The sequence below is a fragment of the Salvelinus alpinus genome, chromosome 1 (assembly GCF_045679555.1).
Source record: "Salvelinus alpinus chromosome 1, SLU_Salpinus.1, whole genome shotgun sequence".
Classification (NCBI taxonomy): Eukaryota; Metazoa; Chordata; class Actinopteri; order Salmoniformes; family Salmonidae; genus Salvelinus; species Salvelinus alpinus.
In genome coordinates this window covers 30,670,599-30,680,351 of record NC_092086.1, presented here as the reverse complement: position 1 = coordinate 30,680,351, position 9,753 = coordinate 30,670,599, and positions in this window count along the sequence as shown.

Sequence of the window (9,753 nt, the reverse complement as noted above, 5' to 3'; positions counted from 1 at the left end):
GAGAGAGAGAGAGAGAGAGAGAGAGAGAGAGAGAGAGAGAGAGAGAGAGAGAGAGAGAGAGAGAGACTTTCTCTTGAAACTTTGGAAACAGCTATTTCAGGAATGCAGGTGCCTGCTGTGAGGACAACAATGTGAACCGGACCTCTGTAGGAGTGGTGTGTGTGAGTGTGTGGGTGTGTGGAAAGTGGGAACAACACGACAAGGTGAACATTGCCTTTCTACTACTCTCTGCATGTTCCAATGTAAAGCTACAACACTGGATTGCTGGGCTTTAATGACTTGAGCCAGGAGTTGTGCCTGACCATATGACCTGACCCGGAAAAACTCCAAGCCCAACTTATAACATAGTCATGCCATTAATTTGCTATAAATCCTTTTGGAAGCGTGTGTGCCACCCACCAGCTATTCCTACAGTGTGACAATGACAAACAGGGTGGGCTTTACTTCCAGCAGAGAGAATAGAGAGGGTGTGTCTCTCTCTCTCTCTCTCTCTCTCTCTCTCTCTCTCTCTCTCTCTCTCTCTCTCTCTCTCTCTCTCTCTCTCTCTCTCTCTCTCTCTCTCTCTCTCTCTCTCTCTCTCTCTCTCTCTCTCTCTCTCTCTCTCTCTCTCTCTCAGTTTCTCTCTCCGGCACAGGCTGGCACTCAGGGTACTGTATGTTCAGTCTGTGTTTTATTCTGCAGAAACAGAGGAACCACATTGAGCAGTGAAGAGTGCAGAGGAAAATAGGGAGAGAGAGAGACAGAGATTGGGGTAAGTTCAGTTTAAAACAGAGGAAAGAGGGAGGGAGAGAGGGAGAGATGTGTGTGTGTGTGTGTGTGTGTGTGTGTGTGTGTGTGTGTGTGTGTGTGTGTGTGTGTGTGTGTGTGTGTGTGTGTGTGTGTGTGTGTGTGTGTGTGTGTGTGTGTGTGTGTGTGTGTGTGTGTGTGTGTGTGTGTGTGTGTGTGTGATATTAAGTGTACATACTGGGTGAAGAGCACATCTGCCTGGCGGGTAGCTGGAGCCCTGTGTTCCTCTCAGACAGTGTCTGATGTGATTTACTCTGAGGTCAGAGGTCAAGAGCCCCAGTCTCCATCTGCAGTCTGAACACTAGCCATCAGGAAGGGATTAGGCTGGAGTCAATGGGCTTGGTGACATGCCTGCCACGAGCTCAGTTGCACGCACACACACACAAACTCTGACGCTCAAGCGCATGCGCGCACACACACACACACACACACACACACACACACACACACACACACACACACACACACACACACACACACACACACACACACACACACACACACACACACACACACACACACACACACACACACACACACACACACACACACACCATGCATGGAGCAAGGCTTCACCTTCATTCTGTAGAACTCAGAGCTTCTTCCCCATAGAGAAGCTAGACAGTGAGAAACCAACTTTTAGCTGTGAGACAATACCCCGGATAACAAAATACAAACACCAAATTCCCTTTGCCCATTTTCTTGAGACAACAATGCAAAACCAGGTAGCAATATTTCTCAGGAGCGGAGCCCTTGACAGACAGACAGAGCTGTGAGACGACTGCGTTTGACGAGACATGACAGAACCAAAATCTCAGTCAGTCAGACTTGTTATTTAAGTTACTGAGGATGGTTGGGTTCAGTGTGTCGCTGGGTTAAAGGATAGTTCTCTAAAGTGGCTCAGAACAGAAGCATTGCTGCCTTGCCTCGCTGTGCTGCGGCACTGCCTGCCTGTCTCTGCACTCTAGGTGTGGGGAAAACAGGGCGTAATGTTTATGCATTAGATTTCAAAGGTTCCTTCAGGCAAGGAAATCCAGATTCTAAGGTGTTCAACTGCCAGCAGGGATCTGAGGGACTTTTCTTTCTGTCTGTCGTTATTGCTGAGTGACACCGCTTGGCTCCACATCCTCTCAACATGCAGTTGGGGATGTAAGAGCTAAGTATGCATACACTAGACTCCCCTAATGCACTTTTACACTGTCCTTCCATATTATTTTGAATCTCATATTCTATAAAGCGCATATGCGGAGTGTCGAAAGTGTTTCGAGTTATACTAAACAGGAAAAATATTGAATATGTCTAGTCTAAAATTAGGTATCTATACAAGGTGTAACAGACAAAACCATTTTAAAGGCATTTCTGTCTCTTTCAAGAAAATATAAAAAGTTGAAGTACTCAGCTAGATTGTCATGCTCTCTACAGTAAGGTTTTCATAGCATACAACTCTCACGTGTAGCTTAGCCAACACAGTAACTTTCTATATGTGTTCTGTATCACTTTGTCAGCACATAGTATAAACAACCTAAGGCCTCCACAAATACGCCTCCCCGCTTCTCAAACGCAGATAAATCCTCTATCCTTCTACTTTGAGCAGAGAAACGGGTTGTTAGCACTTTGAGGCGAGCTAGCTATCAGAACATCCTCAGAATTACGCTGAGCCCAGCAGCCATACAGTATTACAAGTTAAAATGGATGCCTGGGCATCAATGGAAAGCTTTGAAGAGCTTTAAATGAGCAGATCGTAAGAGTTAAACATTTAGAACTGGTGGAAGTGCCACCGTCGAGAGAAGAACGGGGGAAGGGGGAAGAAGGTGGGAAAAGAGGAGGATGTGTCTTTGATGCGGTGAGATATCTACAAGGCAGTGCTGGGGAAACTAACAGTACATTCAGGGATGGTCTGAGGTCCTACAACGACTCAATTGATTCAAGTCTGTTTCCTTTCCTCCCTCCAGAAACAGGCAGAGAGGTCAAAGGAGACATAGGCAAAGAGTTCAAGAGGGAGGGAAAAGTGAGAGAGAAAAGAGATTGTAGAGGGAGGTTAACTCACACAGAGAGAGGGGTGTATCAGAGAGAGACAGAGGGAGCAAATGAAAGAGAAAGAGAGAGAGAAAAGCGAGAGAGGCACAACACACAGAGAGAAGGAAGTGTTGTGCCTCAGTCGGTGGAGGAAGCAGCGGGAGTCTAGTGCAGCTTTGAACTGAACCCCATTAGAACGCCTGATGGAGGTTTCAACAGAACTGGTGAAAGCAACCGGAGCATTTTTTATGTTAATTTGTTTTTGTTGTGTGTGTTTTCTCCTCCCTCTCCTTTCCTCTCCTTCTCGGGCCACTTCGAAATATTTTATAGTCACACCCGATTTAACACAGCGACAAAGATACTTCCAGTTTTCTTTCTTGTTCCTTCTCTCTCTCTCTCTCTCTCTCTCGCTCCTCTCTCTTTCCCTTTAAGTTTCAGTGTTCTTCACTTTTTCAAAGAGAAGGGTGATCAGTATTTTACATTTACATTTAAGTATTTTCATGGTGTCGTTGGGTTCATGGTCATTAGAGAGAAAGTTTTCATGTGTGCTGAATTCCCCACATCTCTCATAGTCACTATGTTGCTTTATGGTATGCAGAAACACATCTGGAGAGAACCAGAGATCTCTTCACATTTACTACAGCAACTTGCAGGGTTTTGATATTTTCCTCTTGTTTCCTCTGGCACACATTGTGGAAGTGCAGATGATGAGATATGTCTGTTTAATGCGTGGCAGTGTGACAATGACTTTGTGTATTGTAGTGTTATCTGGAACAAATGACTGAGTCTCTTACACAATACTTCCTTGTACTCACGTCTTCACGAATGTAGTTTGTGTTACTGGCATACACAGTTGATTGTTGTGCCGGAATCACAAATACATTAATGACACAGAAACACATGAAACTGTTGTACCCTCACTAAAAATACTTATCACTATTTTCTGTTATTACCGCTTGTATACTTATATCTTTTAAATCATAACTCAGCAAATAAAAAGCTACTATTCATAAAATCGATTCATAAAAATATGAACGCAACATGCAACAATTTCAAACATTTTACAGAGTTACAGTTCATATAAGGAAATCAATCAATTGAAATAAATAAATTAGGCCCTAATCTATGGATTTCACATGACTGGGAATATAGATATGCATCTGTTGGTCACAGATACCTTAAAAAAAAGTAGGGGCATGGATCAGAAAACCAGTCAGTATTTAGTGTGACCACTATTTGCCTCATGCAGCACGACACATCTCCTTCGCATAAAGTTGATCAGGCTGTTGATTGTGGCCTATGGAATGTTGTCCCACTCCTCTTCAATGGCTGTGCGAGGTTGCTGGATATTGTCGGGATGTCTGGTGAGTATGCAGGCCATGGAAGAACTGGGACATTTTCAGCTTCCAGGAATTCTGTACAGATCCTTGTGACATGGGGCTCTGCATTATCATGCTGAAACATGAGGTGATAGAGGTGGATGAATGGCACGACAATGGTCCTCAGGATGTCATCACGGTATCTCTGTTCATTCAAATTGCCATCGACAAATAGAAACTGTGTTCTTTGTCCATAGCTTATGCCTGCCCATACCATAACCCCACCGCCACCATGGGGCACTCTGTTCACAATGTTGACATCAGCAAACCGCTCCCCCACACTACGCCAGTCACGTGGTCTGTGGTTGTGAAGCCGGTTGGACATACTGCCAAATTTTCTAAAACGACGTTGGAAGCGGCTTATGGTAGAGAAATGAACATTCAATTTTCTGTCAACAGCTCTGGTCCTGCAGTCAGCATGCCAAAATGCACACTCCCTCAAAACTTGAGTAATCTGTGGCATTGTGTTGTGTGACAAAATTGCACATTTTAGAGTGGCCTTTTATTGTCAGTTGTCAGATGGCTGGATTATCTTGACAAAGGAGAAATGCTCACTAACAGGGATGTAAACACATTTAAGAGAAATAAGCTTTTTGTGTGTATGGAATATTTCTGGGATCTTTTATTTCAGCTCATGAAACACGGGACCAACACTTTACATGTTGCGTTTATATTTTTGCTCAGTGTAGATTCATATACACTGAGTGTACATAACATTAGGAACACCTTCCTTATATTGAGTTGCATCCCCTTCTGCTCTCAGAACAGCCTCATTTCATCAGGGCATGGACTCTACAAGGTGTCAAAAGCATTCCACAGGGGTGCTGGCCCATGTTGACTCCAATTGGCTGAATGTCCTTTGGTTGGTGGTCCATTCTTGATACACACGGGAAACTGTTGAGTGTGAAAAACCCAGCAGTGTTGCAGTTCTTGACACACTTAAACTGGTGGCCCTGGAAAATATTTTGTCTTGCCCATTCACCCTCTGAGTGGCACACATACACAATCCAGTCTCAATTGTCTCAAAGCTTAAAAATCCTTATTTAACCTGCCTCCCCCCTTCATCTACACTGATTAAAGTGGATTTAACAGGTGACATCAATAAGGGATCATATCTTTCACCTGGATTCATCTGGTCAGTCTGTCATGGAAAGAGCAGGTGTTTTGTACACTCAGTGTATATTATTATGACGATAACATGGTTGAGGATGACTGATTATTGTTGATTGTCAGAGTTGCGATGGTGATAGTGAGGTGAGGCTAACTATGTGATGGAGTCAGGTGCTTGACTTTGGAAGGGAGGGATCCATGTCAGACATCCTGTAACTTCAGAGTGTCCACTATACAGGACCAGTGAGAGGGGGGAGGCTGGTTCACTCTGACCTCTAACCTCTCAGCTCCCATCAGGTCGGTCACATCTAAGAGCCTCTGAGAGCCTTTGTCTCCCCTCTCCCCCAGCCTCTGTGACAGGTTCTGGGGACACGTCTGTGCTGGGTGTGGGGTGGGCTGGGTCTGGGATGGTGAGTGTGTAAACAACAGTGGTGTGTGTGATCTGGTGTCACATGAAAGGCTTTACCGTGGGGCTGACGGCCCGCCGTCTAAATGTTTACCCCTCAGATTTATGTATTTATGCAGGGGCGGCTTTGGCTCAAAGGGCTGTATGGCTGGAGAGGAGGGATGGGGCAGGGGAGGGGGGCTGAAGTCTGGAGCCAGGGACTGTTCGAGTGTGAGTGGGGGGTCTGGGGAGGGTGACAGGGGAGACAGAGGGGAGACAGCGCGGAGATGGAGGGGGAGAGCTATAGGGACAGCTGGAGAGCGATGGTGCTGATTCAGAGGCTGTAGCTTCATTCAAACCTGCCTGGAGTCTGGGCTCCTCAAGTCCTGGGGGGGTTGGATACAGGGTTAGGGTTAGTTAGGTGGTTGGATACAGGGTTAGAGTTAGTTAGGTGGTTGGATACAGGGTTAGAGTTAGTTAGGTGGTTGGATACAGGGTTAGAGTTAGTTAGGTGGTTGGATACAGGGTTAGGGTTAGTTAGGTGGTTGGATACAGGGTTAGAGTTAGTTAGGTGGTTGGATACAGGGTTAGAGTTAGTTAGGTGGTTGGATACAGGGTTAGAGTTAGTTAGGTGGTTGGATACAGGGTTAGAGTTAGTTAGGTGGTTGGATACAGGGTTAGGGTTAGTTAGGTGGTTGGATACAGGGTTAGAGTTAGTTAGGTGGTTGGATACAGGGTTAGAGTTAGTTAGGTGGTTGGATACAGGGTTAGGGTTAGTTAGGTGGTTGGATACAGTGTTAGAGTTAGTTAGGTGGTTGGATACAGGGTTAGAGTTAGTTAGGTGGTTGGATACAGGGTTAGAGTTAGTTAGGTGGTTGGATACAGGGTTAGAGTTAGTTAGGTGGTTGGATACAGGGTTAGGGTTAGTTAGGTGGTTGGATACAGGGTTAGAGTTAGTTAGGTGGTTGGATACAGGGTTAGAGTTAGTTAGGTGGTTGGATACAGGGTTAGGGTTAGTTAGGTGGTTGGATACAGTGTTAGAGTTAGTTAGGTGGTTGGATACAGGGTTAGGGTTAGTTAGGTGGTTGGATACAGGGTTAGAGTTAGTTAGGTGGTTGGATACAGGGTTAGGGTTAGTTAGGTGGTTGGATACAGTGTTAGAGTTAGTTAGGTGGTTGGATACAGGGTTAGAGTTAGTTAGGTGGTTGGATACAGGGTTAGGGTTAGTTAGGTGGTTGGATACAGGGTTAGGGTTAGTTAGGTGGTTGGATACAGGGTTAGGGTTAGTTAGGTGGTTGGATACAGGGTTAGGGTTAGTTAGGTGGTTGGATACAGGGTTAGAGTTAGTTAGGTGGTTGGATACAGGGTTAGGGTTAGTTAGGTGGTTGGATACAGGGTTAGAGTTAGTTAGGTGGTTGGATACAGGGTTAGAGTTAGTTAGGTGGTTGGATACAGGGTTAGGGTTAGTTAGGTGGTTGGATACAGGGTTAGGGTTAGTTAGGTGGTTGGATACAGGGTTAGGGTTAGTTAGGTGGTTGGATACAGGGTTAGGGTTAGTTAGGTGGTTGGATACAGGGTTAGGGTTAGTTAGGTGGTTGGATACAGGGTTAGGGTTAGTTAGGTGGTTGGATACAGGGTTAGAGTTAGTTAGGTGGTTGGATACAGGGTTAGGGTTAGTTAGGTGGTTGGATACAGGGTTAGGGTTAGTTAGGTGGTTGGATACAGGGTTAGGGTTAGTTAGGTGGTTGGATACAGGGTTAGGGTTAGTTAGGTGGTTGGATACAGGGTTAGTTAGGTGGTTGGATACAGGGTTAGGGTTAGTTAGGTGGTTGGATACAGGGTTAGGGTTAGTTAGGTGGTTGGATACAGGGTTAGGGTTAGTTAGGTGGTTGGATACAGGGTTAGGGTTAGTTAGGTGGTTGGATACAGGGTTAGTTAGGTGGTTGGATACAGGGTTAGGGTTAGTTAGGTGGTTGGATACAGGGTTAGGGTTAGTTAGGTGGTTGGATACAAGGTTAGGGTTAGTTAGGTGGTTGGATACAGGGTTAGTTAGGTGGTTGGATACAGGGTTAGGGTTAGGTGGTTGGATACAGGGTTAGGGTTAGTTAGGTGGTTGGATACAGGGTTAGATAGGTGGTTGGATACAGGGTTAGGGTTAGTTAGGTGGTTGAATACAGGGTTAGGGTTAGTTAGGTGGTTGGATACAGGGTTAGTTAGGTGGTTGGATACAGGGTTAGGGTTAGTTAGGTGGTTGGATACAGGGTTATGGTTACTTAGGTGGTTGGATACAGGGTTAGGGTTAGTTAGGTGGTTGGATACAGGGTTAGGGTTACTTAGGTGGTTGGATACAGGGTTAGGGTTAGTTAGGTGGTTGGATACAGGGTTAGGGTTACTTAGGTGGTTGGATACAGGGTTAGGGTTAGTTAGGTGGTTGGATACAGGGTTAGGGTTACTTAGGTGGTTGGATACAGGGTTAGGGTTAGTTAGGTGGTTGGATACAGGGTTATGGTTAGTTAGGTGGTTGGATACAGGGTTAGGGTTAGTTAGGTGGTTGGATACAGGGTTAGGGTTAGTTAGGTGGTTGGATACAGGGTTAGAGTTAGTTAGGTGGTTGGATACAGGGTTAGGGTTAGTTAGGTGGTTGGATACAGGGTTAGAGTTAGTTAGGTGGTTGGATACAGGGTTAGGGTTAGTTAGGTGGTTGGATACAGGGTTAGGGTTAGTTAGGTGGTTGGATACAGCGTTAGGGTTAGTTAGGTGGTTGGATACAAGGTTAGTTAGGTGGTTGAATACAAGGTTAGGGTTAGTTAGGTGGTTGGATACAGGGTTAGGGTTAGTTAGGTGGTTGGATACAGGGTTAGGGTTAGTTAGGTGGTTGGATACAGTTTTAAGGTTAGTTAGGTGGTTGGATACAGGGTAGGGTTAGTTAGGTGGTTGGATACAGGGTTAGGGTTAGTTAGGTGGTTGGATACAGGGTTAGGGTTAGTTAGGTGGTTGGATACAGGGTTAGGGTTAGTTAGGTGGTTGGATACAGGGTTAGGGTTACTTAGGTGGTTGGATACAGGGTTAGGGTTAGTTAGGTGGTTGGATACAGGGTTAGGGTTAGTTAGGTGGTTGGGTACAGGGTTTGGGTTAGTTAGGTGGTTGGATACAGGGTTAGGGCTAGTTAGGTGTTTGGATACAGGGTTAGGGTTAGTTAGGTGGTTGGATACAGGGTTAGGGTTAGTTAGGTGGTTGGATACAGGGTTAGGGTTAGTTAGGTGGTTGGATACAGAGTTAGGGTTAGTTAGGTGGTTGGATACAGGGTTAGGGTTAGTTAGGTGGTTGGATACAAGGTTAGGGTTAGTTAGGTGGTTGGATACAGGATGTATACTAACACACAGTGGGAGACATAGTCAGATTGACATGCACACACACAGTACACATACACATACACAGACACACACTACACATACACAGACACACACAGTACACATACACAGACACACACACACAGACACAGACACACACACACTACACATACACCTACACAGACACACACACACACTTCACATACACAGACACACACACACTACACATACACATACACAGACACACACACACACTACACATATACACACACTACACATACACAGACACACACACTACACATACACACACTACACATTCACAGACACAGATACACACTACACATACACAGACACACACACACTACACATACACACACACACACACACACTACACATACACATACACATACACATACACGTACACATACACATACACACACACACACTACACATACACAGACACACACACACTACACTTACACAGACACACACACACTACACAGACAGAGACACACACACACTACACATACACAGACACACACACACACTACACAGACGCACACACACTACACATACACACACTACACTTATACACACACTACACATACACAGACACGCACACACTACACATATACACACACACTACACATATACACACACACTACACATATACACACACTACACATACACAGACACAGATACACACTACACACACACATACACAGAC